Source organism: Rhipicephalus sanguineus, chromosome 2 (assembly GCF_013339695.2).
Source record: "Rhipicephalus sanguineus isolate Rsan-2018 chromosome 2, BIME_Rsan_1.4, whole genome shotgun sequence".
NCBI lineage: Eukaryota > Metazoa > Arthropoda > Arachnida > Ixodida > Ixodidae > Rhipicephalus > Rhipicephalus sanguineus.
This window is the reverse complement of record NC_051177.1, coordinates 101,368,048-101,388,552: the sequence shown is the minus strand read 5'-3', so window position 1 is coordinate 101,388,552 and position 20,505 is coordinate 101,368,048. Positions and strand designations below refer to the sequence as shown.

Here is a 20,505-nt window from a genome sequence, read left to right as displayed (position 1 = left end):
TCGTACCTTCCTCTAACAGAGGCTTTCAACATTGCCCACTCAAGTGGCCGGAACTGTAGCGCAAACAACCACTTTTTAGGACGCCTCGGTCACTGGCACCGTGACCGAGGCGACGCCGCGTTTAGATATCCGGCGGACAGCGGGCCATCTCCGATTACGGCTCTCGGACATTGCAGAGTGCGTCATCACGGAGAGCCGACACTGAGTGCGGTGTCAGTTTGGCCGCAAACGGGAGGCGTCGCCCGCTGCCACGTCAGCGAATCGGTCGCTCGGCGAGGGCCGAGCGATGGTGTTGTTCGATAAGGCAGCGGTGCTTCTTCATCGTCGGGAGCTTCTTCCTCCCCCGAGCCATCGACGACGGGAAATGCGCTGACAGGTCGGGCGGCGACGTCTCGGCGCCTTCGCTCCTCCGATCGCCGGGGCTCGTGGGCGCCTCGCCGGCGCCGTCTCCGGCCACGGGGCTCGATAAATCTATGGGTGGCCACTATAGGTGCTTGGGGGAAGGGGGAGGGGGTGACGGCTCGAGAAGAAGGGGGCATTGTGCTCCATGCCGTTACACTCCCTTCTCGTGGGCGACGACGTTGACCCGCGGTCCGTCGCCCGGTATATAACAGCCCTTTGGGAGCGAGGTGGCTCGCGAGGCGGTGGTCCCCCGCGGCTTATCGATTAATGAGTGCTCGCCGGACTGTTGACGAGCCTCTTTTTCGTGTTTCGAGTGGGCCGGCGGTAGAAGCCAGGGGCGCGTGCGGCGTAGTGGCAACAATCACGCGAGTGTTGCCTCCAAACCGAGGTACAATCAAACATTTGATTACGGTTTCACTTAGAGGACACATTTCTGGAGATGATGTCCTTCCCGAGCCTGTTTAACCATGATTGTGCAACGGGGCATGATGTACACGATGTTGACGATGACTTCTGACATGTTGCAATCACTGTATTTACTTGCATACTGGTTAATAATGACCAACTGTTGGCTAATACTGGCTAAATGCTGGCTAGCTTTGTGTAATGTCGACTGTCCGCTTCTTTAACAAGAACACTGTCTTCATTCAATGTCAATCCAACAATGACTGAGTTGGCTAACAATTAGGGGTGTGCGAATATTCGAAAGTTTCGAATATTCGTCGAATATTACATTTGAAATATTCGTATTCGATTGGAAAATCGTGTATTCGAAAAGTTTCGAATATTCGATAACTTCGCATATTCCAAAAATTCGAATATGCGATTCGATTATCATGCATAAGATAACTCGTCTTTTACATTTCTGCTGCGTTCGTATCGCTAAAAACGTTGCCGAGAGGAGCGATAAACATCGTAAGTACACGGAGGCACGATATCTGTCTGCGACGAGCGCCCCAATACGTATGATTTATTGCTGGTGCATCTCCGACGTGCAGCGCTGTTGGCGATCATGTAACCGTACATTTTCAATATTATGCGGCCGTAACGTGCCGCACTACCACTCGTTCACTATGCGGGACCACTTCTGAAGAAAGACAGTGACCCATGTGACTGGTGGCGGACTGTAGGCACCTTCAGATACCCCAGTCTGGCAAAGCTTTGCCCCATGTACCTCCCTATACCAGCCACTTCTGTTCCAAGCGAGCGTGCCTTTTCAGTAGCAGGGGGGGGGGGGGTTGTCTCTGTTAGAAGGGAGCGCCTGCTGCCTGATCATGTGGAGCAACCCATATTTCTTCATGATAACATCTAGTCATTACTTTCATTGTGCCGTGATATTTGCTTGTGTTGTGATGGGCATTGTGCTAGCCTGGACATTGTGTTCTGGAGATAGCAGTGTATGTTGTGTTGCCAGTCAGGCTGTTAATGTTATTTTTTTTTTCAAATAGCTACATGTTAAATAAAATATTGTTACTGTGGAGGCATTTTTCCTTTGATATTCGATATTCGATTCGATATTCGAAGGTGGATATTCGTATTCAATTCGTATTCGAAAAATTTGATATTCGCACACCCTTACTAACAATTTTTCTTTATCATGTGCTTGCCGCGCACCAAGAAAGGGGACCTGACGTGCGTTTAATCTTGTGCTTGTCGTGCGAATTTCCTCGATGTTGCCCCGGAAGTCTCGCGTTATTTATTAATTACAATTAATTAATTAATTAATCCTGCTCTGCGTTGACCGAAACGTTACTGCAAAGACGGAGCTGTGCGCCAGGTTTCAATCCTCAGTTGGCTGTGAAGTGACGCGTATATCCGGACGGAACGGCTGTAAAATTGTCCCGAAATTCCCTGTGAGCTTGACGAGATTTCCGAGCACCTTATTCCCGTATTTTCAGTCACATATCCTGCGGCCAGAGTGCGTGAAGCCCAGTTAGCGCTTTTCAAGTGCGTGCACGTATATCCGCCAGAATCACGGAGCGAGACGATTCTTTGGAACCGTACATGTACCACTTAAGTGGCGCGTGCAAGAAGGAGAAACAGGCGTAGTCAGCACTCTTGCCATTCTAACCAAACTTCTGGGATACCATTCAATTGATTGATCGATTGATACGAGACATATTGCGAAGTCTAAGAAATTCTCTTCATCAGCGACAGTCCTGCCGAGCGTTGGAGCCATCTCTAGACAGAACGCATTGCTCTTGATGCATGTTAGTTGGGGTAATACGCCTGATTCGTATAATCTGGTGTATTCGCATTACTCATGACTGGATCACCGACATTCAGCCGTGTTATACGTTAAGCTGATAAAGTTTTGTGTTGTGGCCATTTATATGCCGTATAACTAGAAATTTCGGGCTCGCACTCTCACCATCGGTGAACGGCCTTGCTAATTGTAGGTGACCTATACGAAATCAGTTTTACTGTTTCGCTTGATGATGATGATAATGATATCCTCTTCCTGATGGCGCTCACCCACATAGGGGGATGGGCCAAAATCCGGGTGGCAGAATGTTTACGGTAGTTAGGTAGGCAGTCAAATTTATTAGGGGCCAGCGAGAACTTACTGGCCCGGGCTAGGCCTCCGGTAAAGACTAATGAATATTCATGCCGTGCAGTTCTACGCTCCTGTTGATGTTCGCATAGATTCTGCGGCTTGCACGCACTGTGCGGGATTGGCCAAAAATTGGGCGATTTTATAAGTTTATAAAAGCTTTAAATATAAAGTAATCTAAAGAACAGATATATTATGTATACGAATTAAAGAATTATTGAGAGCACGGGGTCTTTCTTTTTTTTTTTTTGGTCTTCGCAATTTAAAACGCCGAAGCAATGCGGAATTTCAAAATTTGAGGGTCTTGACATTGCCCGTAAATAATAATCCGCGCTTAAACTGATGCCGGAGGAACGCAAAAAAAGCAAACAAAAGAGTAAAGGTAACCGCGAAACGGGAAAAGAAAGACGGATGAGACCTAAGAGGCTTTTCCCCTCTTACTTTCTTTCTTTCCGGCGTGCGCTGCCTAGTGGCTGTGCACATTTTTACTACTTGCCGTTGTTGACTCATTAATATGGTTCCCGACAATCTGTAACCGAAGGCGCTTAATATTTAAAAATATGCTCTTTTTTTTTAGAATTTTTTTGTGCCCGCTGATAAAAGTGCCGAGCTGCTTTTCAACGTCTGTGCTCTTCTTCTTCTTCTTCGCCAAGCAATTAATTACAGTGAATTACGCGGTGCTCGAGACTCCACTTTCGTATTGAACAGTACCGTTTCTCTAATGAGGCCCATAAATATCTCGGGATAAGTTACGCGCAGCAGATTTATCCTCGAGCGTAACGAAAACAAGAGCAAAAAACAAGAAGCAACCTCGGGGCGCTCTTCTCTCAAGTGGCCCCGCGCGTAGTTTTCACCGTTATCCGCATCCTGTTCTTCCAAATTAGCGAAGAGTAACGTCCCTCTGTCCGAGAATGAGGGGCCGTGTATAAGTAATGATTGGTCACCCGCAGGAAGCCCCACTTCCGCCGCCCTGAAAAGCGAAGCGCCCCCTTCGGTTGGTTATTGATTTGTATCCTCCCCGGGCTTTCTCCTCTTGTTTGCGGAACACATGTCCAAACTTTTATTTTTTTTTAAGCGAAGCTTTTATCAGTTACAGATTTCAGTGACGGCGTCGCGCGCGAAAGACCCGGCACCGGGGAGCGTGCAAATGTGAAACCTTTTTTAGATGCGAAGCATCTTATGGCGGAGTTCAAACCGGTGGTGTGCTGCGTGACCACCCTTACTGCGCGTGCGCAAACCCTCTCTACACACTTCCTCTCCCCCTCCCCTATCTCCCACTCTCCCCTCCCCTCTCCTAGCTCCTCTCCACTTTCTATGTAACCACTTTATTTGTATATTAATATAGCGATCACTGTAGTCTAACACAGCATCGTGTAGAAAAGAATGCTAACAAACTATCACTGAAACCGTTCTGCGGAATCCAGGTGGAGGAGAGAGTTACGGAAGGAAACGTTGTTATTTATCCGTTTATAACAAAAATCTGCGAGGAAATGAACTATATCATCATCATCATCATCATCATCATCATCATCATCATCGTCCTGTCTACGCCCACTGCAGGGCAAAGGCCTCTCCCATGTTCCGCCAATCAACCCGGTACTGTGCTTTCTGCTGCCGCGTTATACCTACAAACTTCTTAATCTCATCTACCCACCTAATTTTCTGTCTCCCCCTCACGCGTTTGCCATCTCTTGGAATTCAGTCAGTTACCTTTAATGACCACCGGTTATCCTGCCGACGTGCTACGTGCCCGGCCCATATTCATTTCTTCTTCTTGATTTCAACTATGATGTCCTTAACCCCCGTTTGTTCCCTGACCCACTCTGCTCTCTTCCTGTCTCTTAAGGTTACACCTGTCATCTTCCTTTCCATCGCTCGCTGCATCGTCCTCAGTTTAAGTTGAACCCTCTTTGTAAGTCTCCAGGTTTCTGCTCCGTATAGGTGTAAACTATATATGTATACTATATGTGCTAATATGTATCGCAGAAGACGCACGCATGTATAGACGTTTGCAAGCACCGGACGAAGAAATCGCTCGCAGGAGACAGATACCTAGACAACAATGTCCACACGGAGAGCTAAAGCTCTCATCGAGTAGCCACGTTTCTAGACGCACTTGCGACGTTTAAACGCCCGAGCTACGAGCACAATTCGCCCTTTCTTCTGTGCACTGCAATAGAGACATAAAGAATCCGGGACTCTGTAGTGTCCCAATGTTCTTATTAAAGCGATAGCTGTATTGAGCTCTTCCACGCAGGCATATTGTCAAATCCACCGCACGTGCGTCGCAGGTACTTTTCGCAGAGATATCACTGGAGGAAGCGGCTCGAACCGAAGTTTCATAGCAACTTCAGCAAGAGATGCTCCGTACGTGGGAGGCAAACTCGAAAACTTGAACGCATCGAAAAGGGTATACCTTCTTTCCTCTAGAAAATGTTTTCAGAACTCTAAGATTCGCACTTCACGGAAATGAACTGACAGGCGTGTGTGGCGGAATATGGAGCACTGATAAGCTGTTCTCGCTCCCACGCTCGCCAGAATGACGGTACGGTACAATAGCTGTCTGAAATGAAGTATTTCGGAAACCACCGTTCGAATGAGGGCTTCAACGACCACGCAGAATGATTCTTTCGTACAGAATGCCGCAGGCTACTATTTCAACCTGTTACACGCAGCTAGACCGATATATATCCAAAACCGTAACTCTCGACACCAAAGTACGTAAAATAGGGCTGAGAACTTTGTGCATTTGTGATACGCTGTGTATTGTTACCCAGAGCCCGCTCGCAATAACGCGTATGCTAGCCACCGAATAGTCGGCTTTGCCCCGGAGGCGTAGCCAGAAATATTTTTAGGCGGCGGGGGGAATGGGCGTGTTCGACCACACTTTATGTGTGTTCGTGCGTGTTTGTATGCGTGTGCATATATACACCTGCAAAATTTAAAAATTTCAATGGAAGAGTTTAGCCCCCCCCATCCCTTTCTTTCGCCTGCAGAAGAGGCCTTTGACCTGCATAAGGCATAAAATACGTTCTTGGCGACTACAAGATTGGTTTTTTGAGAGGATAACAACTTTATCAGCTTCTAATTATAGCTACTCGCTTATATGACCTTGCTGTGCACCCCCCTCCCCCACCCTTTTCCCTTTTACTTTTTCCTGTCTCCCCGCCGTTATAACCAACAACATACCGACAATCTTGCTTTGGAAAACTGAGCCCTGAAGCACCCATTCAGAGCTTTGTACTTGTAATACCGAGGTACATTGACAAAAGAACGAATGCATCCGAGATTTCCTGCGTGTACTGGGGCAACATGACGGATGATAGACAGAGGCAGAAGCATGGCTCCTTTGCCTCGTCTACATTCATCAGCGATAGCATCAGTCATAAGTATTTAGAGGTTAGCATATAACAACATTTTGTGCGCTTTCCTGTTAAGCTGCGCAAATGAAAAAAAAAGAAAAAAGGCAAACTTTCAGGGATGCATCGACATTGGGGTTCGACTTATAGAGCTGGTCTGTAAACCTTTTCACGACAGAAGAAACGCCTTGTTTCTGGACTGTGGCACGGGAGTACAAAGGCTAACGTCACTGCCTCGGCAGTGCGTTTTTGGCGGTCACACATATTTACCACAACCCAGAGGGGATTATGGCGGCGCCCAGGGAGCCTTCTGTGAAAAGGTGTATGCACTGCCGCAGGATTCTGTACTAATACTCCGACAGAAAATCATGCCGAAAACTACCGCGAGTACGATACTAAATAAACCGTTTCTTTCGTAATGGATGATTTATGTGCAGCAAAGGGCAATTAGTACTACGAGCCTGGGGCGTAAGCAGAAATTTTTTAATTTTTTGAGGGGGGGGGGTGGCACCTTCTTGATCTGAAGTGGGGGCCGGGCAGGCAGCCGATGTGGTCGAGTGTCATCTTGTGCTCTATATGCTACGGCAAAAAAAATAACAATAAAAATCGGGGAGGGGGGCACGGGCCCGGTGTGCCACCCACTGGCTACGCCACTGCTGCTAGCCTATGCAGAAAACGATGTTACGTTCTTCCTAGCTCTGCGATATAAGGTTACCTTCGTTTTCCAAACAAGCAAGCGATCGCGCGCACCTATTCTCCGTTCTGCTTTAAAGAGAACGACGCCCCGTGTTGCCTCTTGTACAGAGTTTTATTGGTGAAGTTGAGCTACTGGCCGCGAGATCGAACAGAGTCGGCGCCTAGCGGCGAACGGACGAAGCCCCGAAGTGTGGATGCCGGTCAGCCGTGGCCGCCTCAGCAGCATTGTATGCGGTGTTTGTACTTCGCGAACTTACGATGGAAGTTGACGACGACGGTTTGGTCGGCGGTGAGTAACCTATCGAAATCTTATTCTTTGCTTTTTTCACAGAAATTTCGTAATTTGGGGTCCACTACCGATTTGGACCTTCCGTAAACAACGTTGCTCTCGAGTTAACGATTTAAAACTGCAAACTGATCTCACCTTCTTTTTTTCGCACAAGTTTAATCGACCGCTTGCTTGATAGCTAGGATTTTCGTGCCGTACAAACTGCGAGCGCAATTCAAATGGTTCCCGCGAAGAGAAAAAAAGTGCAGTTACACACGTCGTTTGAACGCGAAAGCCTCGAAACACATTTAGAACGTCCTCATCTTTCGCTTTTGCTTTCCTCCGTCATTCAAAGAACGCGAGTGTTCCCGAACACGAATGCCCTCGCTAGATATGCACTCTATTTGAACACCGAGACAAAGACGGATTGATAGGGAGAGAAAGAGAGAATAAAAGATGGAGAGGAGGCGGGGCATGTTAAACGCGGCGTGTGTACCGCTGGCCGTTTGAAGGCTTGCTTACGCCCAAAGGACCACGGCTCGGCGATCGGGTCGTTGGAGAGGACATGCAATGAAATCCCCGGCCAATTTGCATGGCCAATCTTTCTCCGGCGACTCAATCGAAGCAGCGGCGGCATTTGAAGTGGCCGTTCACCTAGCATATGCAGAGGGAGGGTTCGTTCTTTCCTTTTTTTTTTCTCTTTGTACCGTTATTTCTTTCTTTTCGCGGTACCTCTCGGGGCTTCGGTCTTTCATTTCTTTTTTTATCCTTTGGAGCCTCGCGATGGGATCGGCTGCTCCATAAACGCTTGACCGAATCTGCAAATTAAAGCTGGCGCCGCGTGCACTGCACCGTTGTCCTTGCGGCGCGAACTTGTTTGTCCGCTCGTCTCATTTCCAGCGCTACCTTTTGTTTCTCTTTTTATTTCGCAACAATCTCGCTCGCACTCTATTTTACTTTGCCTGTATTTCTTCCTCGCGCGTTCTGGAACCTGGACCGCTGAAGCGAGGCAGACTCCCGGTGCCGGCTTTAATTACAAAGATTCCTTTTAATTGCGAAACGTCTCAAAAGCGGCGCGATCTTTGTGTTTCTTGCGTCGCTTAAAGCGTGCTACACGTTCTCTACAATTTTGTTTCGCCTTTCATTTTTTATATACATTTTACTTTTGAGATTCGGCCTTCCGTTCTTATACTTTCCAACCAGTCTCTTTCGGAAGCTAATTACAGGCGCAGTTTTCTTACGCAATCGCTCGACAAGGCAGCTTGGGTGCGGGATTACAGGACACGGTCTTTGTATATTTTCTTTTATTTGGTCAGTTGACTTTGTTTTTCGTTGCACGGGTGGCATGAAGGGAAAAGAATTCGCTTATGCGAGAGCTAGGGACAGTTACGCCGAATAATTTCGCTTCTAAACTTGCGTCATTCCTGCCACTTGAACGCAAGTGTCGGTCGCCTGTCTCGTAAGACAGGCATGGGCTTAATGCCGCTACGCAGGACATTAAATACTACGCAACAGCAGCGAGGACGCAACAACTGCTCTCATGTGGCCTGTTGTAGTTTTCAGCTTGTTTAACACCTGTTGTTGACACCCTGTGTTAACACTCGCTGTTAACGTCCGCTGGTAACACCCGTTGGTAACACTCGTTGGTAACACCTGCTCTTGACACGCGTGTTCAACACCCGTTGTCTTATTCATCACCGTAAGCCGGTGACCATTTGTGTGACCGTGGCATCTCGGTTACGGAGTCTATACGTTGATACAAAACCACACTTTTCGCTGGGGTTGCGCCAATGTTAATACAGGCGAGCAGAAGCGACTGTGGGATCACAGTCAACGCCAAGCGACAGGTTTTCGGTAGACCTCTTGCAACATTAAGCTGGGAGCGCTTACTGGTGGCCTGTACTGATTAATGCTAAGTGGAGTGTGGGTGCTGACGGGGCGTTGTAGCGCCTCCAGTAAATGTTACGGTTACAACTTGCGTTAAATCTCTCGAAAGAACGCATATTGGTTACTGATATTAAGGGCGGCCCAGCGTTTCCATCTCCGATTACACCGTGTCTCTGACATAATTTCAGCTTGCTTGAGCAGATGGCATATAAGGCAACACCAATACTTCTAATAGTGCAAGCCCCCGAAACGCGATACGCGCTTTTCGCAATTCCTGAAGCTGAGATACCTTAGTGGGCGACTGTATATTTTTGCTCTGGACCTTCATACCAGGTGATAAATTCACAACGTTTTCCAACTTTTTTTCTAATCTCTACACTTTTATCTCTTTGCTTACAGGTAACAAGCTGGACCTGGGTCTGGCTGACGTCCAAGAAGGGCCGATAATAGTTCGTAAAAAGATCCCGCGTCTTCTACTCGAATTGACACGTATCTTATAGACATGTGGTAGGCGCCTCATGACCTGCAATATCGACGCGCAGGTGGAGTTATTACCAGATCGGATTGCCAGCTTAAGCTCCGCCTGTACCAATCACACTGCCTTTCATTTCGCCCGGGCATTGACGAGACTGCGGAGGCAATGAGCTCGCGGCGCCTGCCCGATCGCACCTGTATGTCTTCGTCGATCAACACGCGCCCGCACCTTTGCCGCTCCACTTTCCAAAGCACCGTGCATCGACCCGCGCTCGTGCGCTTCGTCGGCCGTTGACGGGCCCGCCGCTTCCTGAAACGCGCTCGTCTTCCGACCATTGTGTGTCAACAGGAGAGTTGGTTGGGCGACCGCCCCAATAATCGTCGGCAGTCCCCAAAGTTAGACCACACCAGCGAACTTAGAGACTGTCGCTGTGGCAGGTCGTTCCGCGTTTCCAGCTTCGCACTTTCGTTCGCCGCGTTCTTACTTTTTTTGGGGATCCACGCGCGCGCCAACACATCGTGCGTCTGTGTGTGTGCCTGGGTGGTGCTGCGGCTGTCGTGCGCTTAATTAAAAGTAGGCCCCGGTTCTCACGGTTCTTCCTCTGTCGCCCCCAGAGTCTCTGTACCGCGCAAGTTGGGCGTGAATTCCGGAGAAAGCTTTTATATAGGGCTGCGACGCGGTCACTGTTTGCTACTTACTTGCCCGCTTTCCTGCGCTCATCAACCAAGGGTGAGTACTATGAGTTTTTATGCACACTTTGCCGCCTAGAACTACGTGTGCATTTCTTTATTCCTTATCTTTCATGGGGAGGGGGGGGGGTGAGGGGCGTGCCAAGACCCTGTCCAGCCCCAGGCAAATCCCTAGGACGTTTCCTTCACGGCTCGTCTCCGAGTCTTCTTCCTCAAATTGCCCTTATTAGCTGTCCCAGGGATGCGGCGAGGTCTTCAGTGAAGTCGCGACTCGGCAATGTTTGCGTGCCTCGAGGAACGCTCCTTTATTTTTCTTTTTTATTTTCCCTCCTCATCCTCCTGGAGAGCCACTTTAATCTTGGCCCTTCGGCATCTTTCTTCTGAACATATAGGTCTTGAAGCTGCGAGCAAAAATAAAGAAGCGCTTGCATTCGCGTCGTTAGCACGGCCATGCGAAATTGGATTTTGCGTTAGCTGCCACGGGAGATTAAGGGCAAGGCTATAGCTTTAGGCCGGAGGTAGTACATGTAACCTCACGGCTTAAATGTGCACATTACCGCTAGGAGGTAAAAAAAAAAATGCACAGGATAATTTTTTTTTTGTTTCTTGGGGGCGCCGGCGCCGCTCGGCGCTTCGAGGAGGCAATTCTGAGTAAGGTAAAAGATTGAAGATAAACTACGTCAATAATGTGCAAAAGGAGCGGTTTAGTAACGAGAGTGGGATTTGTATTGCTGCTGTCAGCAACTAGTTAGCGCTATTACTAAACGTGAATATCACAATAAATACATCGAAAAAAAAAAAGAGATATTGCAGTTGATAGTCAGCACTGTGTCCTGTGTGTTTCCCTGTCCCGTAGACTGCGCTGTTCTGCCATAATACATAACCATTACATTTTGTATCGAAACGCGGTGCGTGAAATCTACGTTTGAACTGCAAGAGGGAAAAAAGGCTGCACTCTTCTGTTACGTGTGAACACGTTTTGTGAACATCTTTGCTTTGGTGATCTCTTCCGTTGCGTGACCATTTTTATAGCAGTACCGAGACTGAGTACGTGAATGTTCGTACGTGTGCTTGTCCATAATTTCGTGTTCTAGGGCTACTCCTCTTGCTATCACGCAATGGAAGAAAAGTAGTCGGTGTGACACTTGGGCACCAACATCTTAAATGCAGGTGTTTTAAAGATAAACACTGTGTTCGCTAAGCGCTAATGCGCGTTGCAGGACCCTAATAAAGTTGTTCAACCAACTAACCAATTGTGTTACTCTTTAGCTTTTCAGGCTATTTGAGAGATAGGCTGGATGCCACCGGTTGAGTGTTTAGAAACAAGCAGTGTACGCTTTCATTCATGCCGACCTTTTTCAATGTGTGTGTGTGTGTGTGTGTGTGTGTGTGTGTGTGTGTGTGTGTGTGTGTGTGTGTGTGTGCGTGTGTGCGTGTGTGCGTGTGTGCGTGCGTGCGTGCGTGCGTGCGTGTGTGTTCACCGTGACGCACAGCGCGCCACTGAGTTAGGGTTTCTACGTGCGAGCGCCAACGACCTTGCGACAGCTGCCGGATGGCGTTTGCACGTGCGGAATGAGGGCAGATAGGCTTCCGCGATTTGCTATGCCATCCAATGTAGCCTCTCTTACGCGTGTCCCGGTGACGTATAAATAACAGGGGCAATTTTACTTCTCGGTGTCAAGCTCAGAACACATTTTGTTGAGCAGCTTGGCGATGCGGCGCGGTCACCAAGCTGGTGAACACTGAGCAGGTCCAGTTGCATTTGGTGTTGTGCACTTAGGAGCGCTTTAGAAAGGATTAAAAATCGTGCAAATGACATACTACAGCACACGTGTGCGGGTTCGAGTAATAACGATCAGCGATGTTATGAATGACATGATGAGAGAACTTTGCGTAATGTCTGTTCCAAAGGAAGACGTGTCGGTGACCTGGCTGTTTGCCTGAGCTCGTTGGTAAACTGTGTCGACACAGGCGAAGATGTGCTGCAAAGCTCAATGATACGGGTTCAATTCCCGGCCACGGCGGCTGCATTTCCACGGGGGCGTGTACTTTGATTTGATGTAGGTTAAAGAACACCAGGTGGTCAAAATGAATCCGATGTTCCACAGTGCCTCAAAATCATGTCGTGGTTTTGACACATAAGACCGCATACTGTATTTTTTTAAACAATGGCATGAAGGGAAAACGCCTTCTTTTCTGTCGTTGTCAGTGCGTTTTGCTGAAAATGATTCATGCTATGGCCTAACTGTCGGTCAGTCTCGCTGGCATTGAAGTTTAGCATTCTGATTCCGTCCTTCACTTCGTAGGCCTCACGCGCTGTCACATAGTATCTTTGACATTCTTGGAGAATCGTCTAGCACTGTCTTGCGGTACGTTTCAGAACCCGGCAGTTGAACTGTACTAATCTGGACTGGGCGCACGTGTTGGTCGTCATGGGCCGGGTGGAACGAAGAAATGGCAGCACCATCTTGACGGCGTTCCTGCTACTGCTGCCGTTGGCGTGGCTAACGCTGAAGACCGAGAGATGCTCGGCGGCGATCCTACTAAACAGCGCCCGCCAGTGGTGCAGCGTGTGCCCATCCTCGGGTCAGCCCCTCGGTAACCGCTACGCCATGTCCGCCTTTTGCTGCAGCATCTTCACAATCTGCTGTCCGTAAGTGCCGCTTCGCTGCTGCTGCTTCAAAGTGCTGCGCTAAAGCGCGCATCTTCGGCATACGCCCACGTTTGTGGCACAGGTCGCTATACAGACGGAAACAGGCAGTTCAATTCATTGATCCATGTGGGTGGACGCTTATGTGCTGTACAAGAGTATGGACAGAGCAGAACTTGCAGACCCACCGGCAGTGGCCACGCGCTTGTATCTCTGCCCATTAATTTCGGAATTCGAGCCCACTTGTTTCAAGAAGACGCGATAGATATGCAAATAGATAGATAGTTAACGGAAATGAAATGAAATTATAAACTGAAAGTTAAAAGCAGATCGGCCAGCCTGAGCTCTAGCTTGCCCTTGTCTTCTACACTAAGAGAGGAGAAGGAAAGGAAAAAGAATGATGACGAAGTATCCGCATGTACAGTATGGTCCACTGTTAAAGGGAACACTCAAATGAGCACCTTTCATATTGCTGGCCCCCTAAATGCAAGTGCACGTGGAAACTTGTCTCGTGCACGACACTAGCCTGTCAAAAGGAGTCAGAACTGTCAACCACCAGTAGTCGTATGCAAATCTAAGCCACGATGCTTTTCCAAGAGATCTAAATCTAGGCATATACTTCACGCGAGTGTTGCCTTTAACAGTGGACGCTTCTATACAAGGCCACCATGTTGCAGCGGCTCTAGAGAAGTGCATCTTGCGCAACGGCTCGCAAAAAAACTTTGAGCCGCACATATCGGAGGTCAGTGTTACGAACAAGACGCCTCACGATCGAGCTTGAATACTACACCACAGGATGCAGTACGTGCGGGTGAATGACGTCACTTCTAACCGGCTAACTGTCTCTTGCGGAGTCCGTCAAGACTCTATATTAGGACCACTATTGTTTTTAATATATATCAATGGCATTACCAAACTACCAGGTTCTCATGACATGATCATGTACGCTGATGATAGAAACATATTTTTTACAGCCAAATCTCTTATGCGAGCTGAGGCCATGGTTAACGGGTACTTATGTAACCTACAGTCATGGCTACAATCCAATATGTTTTCTTTAAATTTATCAAAAACTAGCTACATTATTTTTAGGCCAATTAATACTGCAGCTTTCTATAAGGTCAACATCCAATTTCGACGCGTAAGAATGCGCGAGGTTGATTGCATAAAATTTCTCGGTGTCTGGTTCCATCAGAACCTTTCCTGGAACACACATGTGTCAAAGTTATCTGAAATTAGCAAAAGTGTAGGCTGTCTCTACAAGATCTGGTACCCGTGTGGTTGAGACTGCAGTTGTACTATGCGCTTGTGTATTCTAACCTAACCTATTGTATTCTGGTATGGGGGACAACTACGACTACTAACTATCAGAAGAGAGCTTTGCGATGCATTCATGGTTACTGCGGCAGACCCCAAGATTTTTCCACTTTGCCATTGTTTCATCATTATGATTTGCTTAAATTGAACCAAGTCTACCTTTTTCGTCTGTTACAGTATATTAAGGCCAATAATTTACACACTCAAAACGCTACTTTGTCTAATGATGCATACCATTTTCGGAAACAAATCCACCGGGTCCCTAAAACGCGTACTAATTATGGCAAACAAAATTTAACTTATGAGATAACTGTGGCCATTAATAAAATCTCGACAAACGTTAATTTTGATGTTTCATTGAAAATGTTTAAAAAGGAAGCTATGAAATATTTACTCGACTCTGGTCTATGTTTTGTATAATATCATTGTCATTGTTGTATGCTTAATAACAGCTTTTTTTGTACACTTGCAAACGGAGATGATTTATGAATTTATTGTGTTATATTTTCAGTTATGTTTTGGCGTTGACTGAAGTCAATCTGTAGAACGGAGCCGGGGCCTTTGTCAGGCGTTCAGCCTTTAGCCCTGGCTTCCTACTTTGCTTGAAAGGAACATAAAACTTCACTTCACTTACTCGACGAACTAGCTGCCCAAATCGCGTTAGGAATAACGCAGAAAGATTATCGTGCAAATGTGTAGGTGTCATAAAAAACAAAACAAAAAGACATCAAGCTCAGTGTGTCCTTAGATGTTTGTTTGGATACCTGTGCGCACGATACATGAATAATGCAGGGAAAAGAAAACGTTTGACTGATGCTACTTGTGTTGTCTAAACTTCGAAAATACCGAAAGGCTCATTCACATCTGCGACCAGCACCGGTCGCGCGACCAAGTTAGTCGGAAAGCGGTTGCTTTGGCTCAGTCGCTCGCTGCTCGATTTTTCAGTAGCGCCACTGCAGTCGCAACCCTCAGAACCAATCACGTGCGCAGGAACAGGACGTCAGCTTTTTTTTTTTTGCAGAGCAATAGCGATGCGGTCAAATGTGAACACTGTGTGTCTGTGTGTCGACAGGCACAAGTCGCACGCAGGTGTGAATGTCGGTCGCGTAGAGTCGCTTTTTGGTCACCAGTCGTAAATGATCGCGCGACCGGTGATAGTCACAGCTGTGAATGAGCATTAACAGGGCGAAATTCCCTGCACCGTTGTCATAAGTATCAGCGACAGAGCGAGGTAGTCCCGTAATTTGTGCGGAACGTATCAGCATGCTTACATCTTTTTATGTTGGCAGCCAAATGATAAGCGCAAATGCCACTAAATATTCACTGTTTCTTTTTTCTTTCAGGCAAGGCACCGGCCTCAATCCCTACCGACGATGGCAATGGAGCTAACTGTATACTCGTATTTCTTATCATGGTTTTTCTTATTTAACTTTCTTTCTCGTACCTTAGTGGCACTGTAGACACTACTGTAATATAAAATTCCTCGTGGTTGCACACACAACGCATTTCTCTCTGATTGGAAGCCACTGACACCAACTCACTCTTTGCTTGAATGTCGTACAAAGTATCTTTCACTATTTTATTTTTATTTATTTATTGGACGCTCAAGGCCCGAGGGCATTACAGAGGGGAGTGATAAACGGCAAATGATCTACAACCATTTGGTAGTAATACTATACAGCAAGGAGCAATACAGAAGTTTAGTGAAATGAGACATTAGTAATACGCAGATATATATTGTAGTTAGGTAGTTTTTTGCGCAAAGGACTGTAAGTACAAATATGAAGGAATAAGGTAACGTGATATTAATTAGTGTATATACAATGTTAGCTACAGCCTTGCGAAAAAAATTACACCATCTCCCGCTAAAGGGGACCATGAGGCGATGCGAAGCCGGAGCACTCGCACGATCGCGTTCCGCTGGCGTTCGCTTGGAATGCTACCGACCTCGCGTCGTGGAACGCGAAGAGGAACACTACGCGCGTCGTGTCTTCCCTCTAGCCTGGCCGTTCATTCTCATAGGGCGTGCGGGGAACGCGGTCGACAGGCGCGCGAGAGAGGCAGCGTAGGAGAGGAGAGAGAGGGGGAGGGGACGCGCATGCGCTGGCCCTCATCGCGGCGCTGCGCAGGAGAGAATTTCGGCATGCCGAGCCCGCATTTCAGAGGAGCCAACCGAGGCAAGCCCTGTACTGAACGCTCGCAGCGCTCTACCACTTGAAGGAGAGGAGACTATAGGAGGAGAGTAGCGTATGCGCCGTGAGAGCGAAAGCGAGAACTCAGGAGAAGCGCAAGCAGGTACTGGTAGAGAAGTGGAGAGAGTAGCGCGCAGCTGTTGGAGAGAGGGAAGGAGGAGAGTTGCGCATGCGTAGTGTGAGTGCGGACTACTACGCCGCGTGCGGATTACCACGCCGCGTGACATACTCCCGAGCAAGAGATACTTCGCATCTAAAAGTTTGTTGTCATCGATGGCGACAGTGTCACTGGGAAGGTGGTTCTATTGCCGAGATGTTGTGGGCAAAAAGGAATGACTGAAAGTGTTAGTATTTCCTGTTTGAATTCTGACTTCGTAGCGATTGTGGACGTGGTGGGATAAGTAATTAGGCTGCGAAATGAAGTCATCTTGAAGGGATGGATTATGATAGAACTTGCGCTATTTTCCTACGAGAACAGGACGTGGAAGGCATAAGTTAGCTTCCATTGAAGTTATGCTTGAAGTACGGCTCTAATCGGAACAAATTATCAACAGAAACAAACAACGTCTGTAAGTAAGTTAAAATTCAGTAGTGCCGTGTTCTTCGCAGTCACTCTGAGCGAAGGGCCACTAACAGTGAGGAGAATAGCGCCCCGCTGAACCATACAATTAACAAAAAAGATCCAAATACAAATGTCAAAGTCAAGCTATAGTGTTCCCACTAGACCTGGTGAGATGTGCTGCTGGGGTTGGCAGTCTCTATTGCCTTGATGTTACGAGGCGTGTGGGTGCTGCCACTCGGCATTGCCTCCAAGATCGGCCGCTTTAAAAACCACGTCAAAACTTTGCGGTAGTCTCGGTGACACGATTTGCTCAACTCAGTATTTTTGATTAGAGTGTCCTTTTAAGCTATGCAGTTTTACTAGGTCAAAGAAAATAAACATCCTGGAGAAGTGCAATAAATGACGGAGGAAAGAAAAAAAAGTACGAGGAGGATAGCTAGCCTCGGCAAACAAACCAGGTCTCACTATGCCGCCCATACGTTGCTTTGCATTATCTCTTTGAAAAATATTCTTTACAATGTTTGCCGCACATTTCGAGGCATTGTTTAGTTGGTGTTACAAGCCGCGTTCCAGTCGGCCCTCGCCACCCAGTCTGCGCATAACGGTATTCAACATGCCTTCCGGGCGCTCGGCTGCTAAAAATTACCGCTCTCCTCTAACGGAGTACAGGTACCTTCTCGATGTGCCTCATATATAAAATATAGCGATTAGGCTTTACAACTATCATGTGATCTTTCTTTCAATGTTTTCCATTTTTACCTCTTTGACGAGAGTTCTTTTGAAAATAGAAAGAACGGTAAGAAACGAGACCTAGACGCATTCTCATATTTATAATAAATAAAAAAAAGATTTTAAAGGAGAAGGGCATTCAACTTCCCGCAAGGACGCCCCCCTCCCCTCGATCCAGTATGTGAAATTATTACCAACCGACGTTCAGTTCGGTGGCGGTGGGCGAACGCGCTCAACCGGCCGCATCACGCGCGATATTAAAAAGTTTGATCTCCGCCAGCTTCTCGCGCGCGCAATGGCGCGCGCTGTGGTAGGCTGTGTGGGCTGACTTGTTACTGGGCTTCCGAAGCAAGCAAAGTTGTGGGAATAAAAGAAAAGAGTAAACGCGAAGAATTGGGGAGGTGGTGGCAAAGTGGAAGGGGGGGGGGGAGCTCTTTCGAATATGAAAACCCACCAGCTGCCATGGCAGCCGTCGTGTCAGGACTCTCCGAGTGCGTTGTGCGCTTTTCGAAAGAGCACGCCGCAAGAGTAGTAGCGCTGCAAACACGGGCTTGCCCGGAAAGAAGAGCTGGAACCGAGGAAACAATAATAGCGAGGCCGAAGAAACGAAAGAACGTTGCAATAAAAGAAGAAGAAGAAAGATTGCACTTAACTGTGCTGCGGGATGAGAGCTGAAATAGAAAGAAAAAGTGAGGAAGAAAGTAGAGAAGCGGGAACCACAGCAATGAGCGCTGCTTCTAGAATGGCCTTTTTTTGCTCCTGTTTTCACTTAGTGCGTAAGTTTGTGTGTATGTTGAGGAGTGAAGAGGTGAGTGGGAGGGCTTGAACGATACAAGATCTACAGGCGGCCAAGGAACAAGTGGCGCATGTTGAGGGAGCCGTTACAAGTCGGGCCTCTCAACTACGAAGAAGAGAGGAACGCGAAGAAGGCTTTACCGCGGCTGCCAAAGGAAAGAAAAATCGCGGTATTAAAATACGGAGTGCAATATGGGTACGACATGATTTGATGTATGCAAAACCTTAATATCTAAACGGGATCGTGCGTCTTGCGCTCCCCGCCTGTACTCTTCTTGATTACCGGCTTCTTTCTTTATTTTTGTTATCGTTGTGCAGCGATATGAGAGGCTTATAGTCGTGAGGTGTGAGCAACGATTTCAGCTCTTGAGTGCTTTATTCTGCGCGCCAATCATTGATTTATAAGTGCTTCGCTGCGGGTATGTGGAGGTTCCGGTTGGGGGGTGGAGGCGGGATTGTTGCGTATGCTACAAGGAATGCTTGGTGCTACAACGTCGTTTCATATGTCGGCGGCCATCTTTCATGCTTCCGATTTTCCACACGGCACCTAAGTTTCTTTTTTTTTTCCAGTGTTCGGAAACAAGTGCTCCATTACACGAAGGCAAGGGGAAAAACAGCATACAATATAAGCATAAACGTATTTTTCTATTGATATTGCTAGGCTCGCCTTTGTTCTGTTTGCTAACAGCTGTATACGGCTTCAATTTGCCAGCGGATCGATACGCGATAGCAGTACGAAAGGTGTGCGTGAACGTCGGGCTTTATGAGAACATTGTGAATGACGTGTAGCACGCCTACAGTGGAATAATGAGGCGCAGAATGAATCGTGCTATTGCGCCTAAAGATAGTGATGTTGGTAGATTAATCCGTCTCACGTTACGGAAGTTCTTTAGTCGTTGACGGCCGTGTCAGTCAAAAATATGCAGTTCATCAGGTGGGCGAAGATTAGCCGTTCGCTACCGTTTAATGAAACTTGCCATACTCGCGTTCAGGAAGTAGTTGGAAAGTTTCGTAGCTGTCAGAACCTGCAGATGACGTCTAGAAGGAAATTAAGCTCTAGGAAACAGCTCGATGAAATGTAATATCTACCTGTACAGCGATGTGAAACTGTCAAGTTATACCCGCAGCCATAATTAGTTCATTAGTGTTACACTTCGTCAGATTCTAAGAAGCTAATTAAGCGACCTTAAATTTTTTCATAAATTTCGAAAATATGAACCACGTCTACAATAACGTTATGTATTACTACACAGAAATAAAATGTGATGCTAAGTGAGTGGATTACCACTGTCCCCGAAAGGTTCACCTAAGTGGATGTCCTAACTCATTATCACCGTCACCACAGCTTTATTCGATAATACTAAAAAATTCTATAATCATGGAATTTAGTCGAGAAGTACTGCGGCTTAGGCAAGTTGGTGCGACACATTGCAAGGTTAACCGGCACAAAAAGACGAACACTAAGAAAACACGCACACACGGGAGCAGTACTGAAAGTACTGGTGCTATGTTTGCGACTTTCTTTCAGGGTTCGACTTTTTGTGCTGGTTGACTTCGCAAAAGTATATGGAAGCATTTGACTAAGGCCACGGTTCACAAGGTTTCTTTCACGTAAGAGAGAGAGAGAGATGTTTATGTTTTAACGATTTACTAGATATTTTAGCCTGGTTGTTTCCCTGGCTTGTTAACCTGCTGGGTGGTATGCCTCTACAGTAAGAGTTGTAGCACAGTCACAACGGACATCACGGCAGATTGAGCTCAAGTTCCGTTTGAGCGAGATTAGTTGCATCGTTGAATCGCATCAGTTGTATTAGTTCAGTTTATCAAAGCTGCAATGCAAATGGTATAGCCTTGCCCTATCAAAACTGAGTGCGCATTAAAATTTTAAAAACTACAAAATTGGGCAAGTTGGTTAAATGGACGTCGAAAC

At 47.2% G+C, this 20,505-nt stretch overlaps 1 long non-coding RNA gene across 1 annotated transcript; it reads left to right on the top strand.

Annotated features, from left to right (window-relative positions):
* Nucleotides 1-236: 236 nt before the first annotated feature.
* LOC119381234 (uncharacterized) lies at nucleotides 237-15,784 on the top strand. The gene is made up of 4 exons (XR_005181328.2): nucleotides 237-376; nucleotides 10,256-10,370; nucleotides 12,711-12,983; nucleotides 15,641-15,784. It is a non-coding gene; the product is annotated as an uncharacterized LOC119381234 (long non-coding RNA).
* Nucleotides 15,785-20,505: the final 4,721 nt, after the last annotated feature.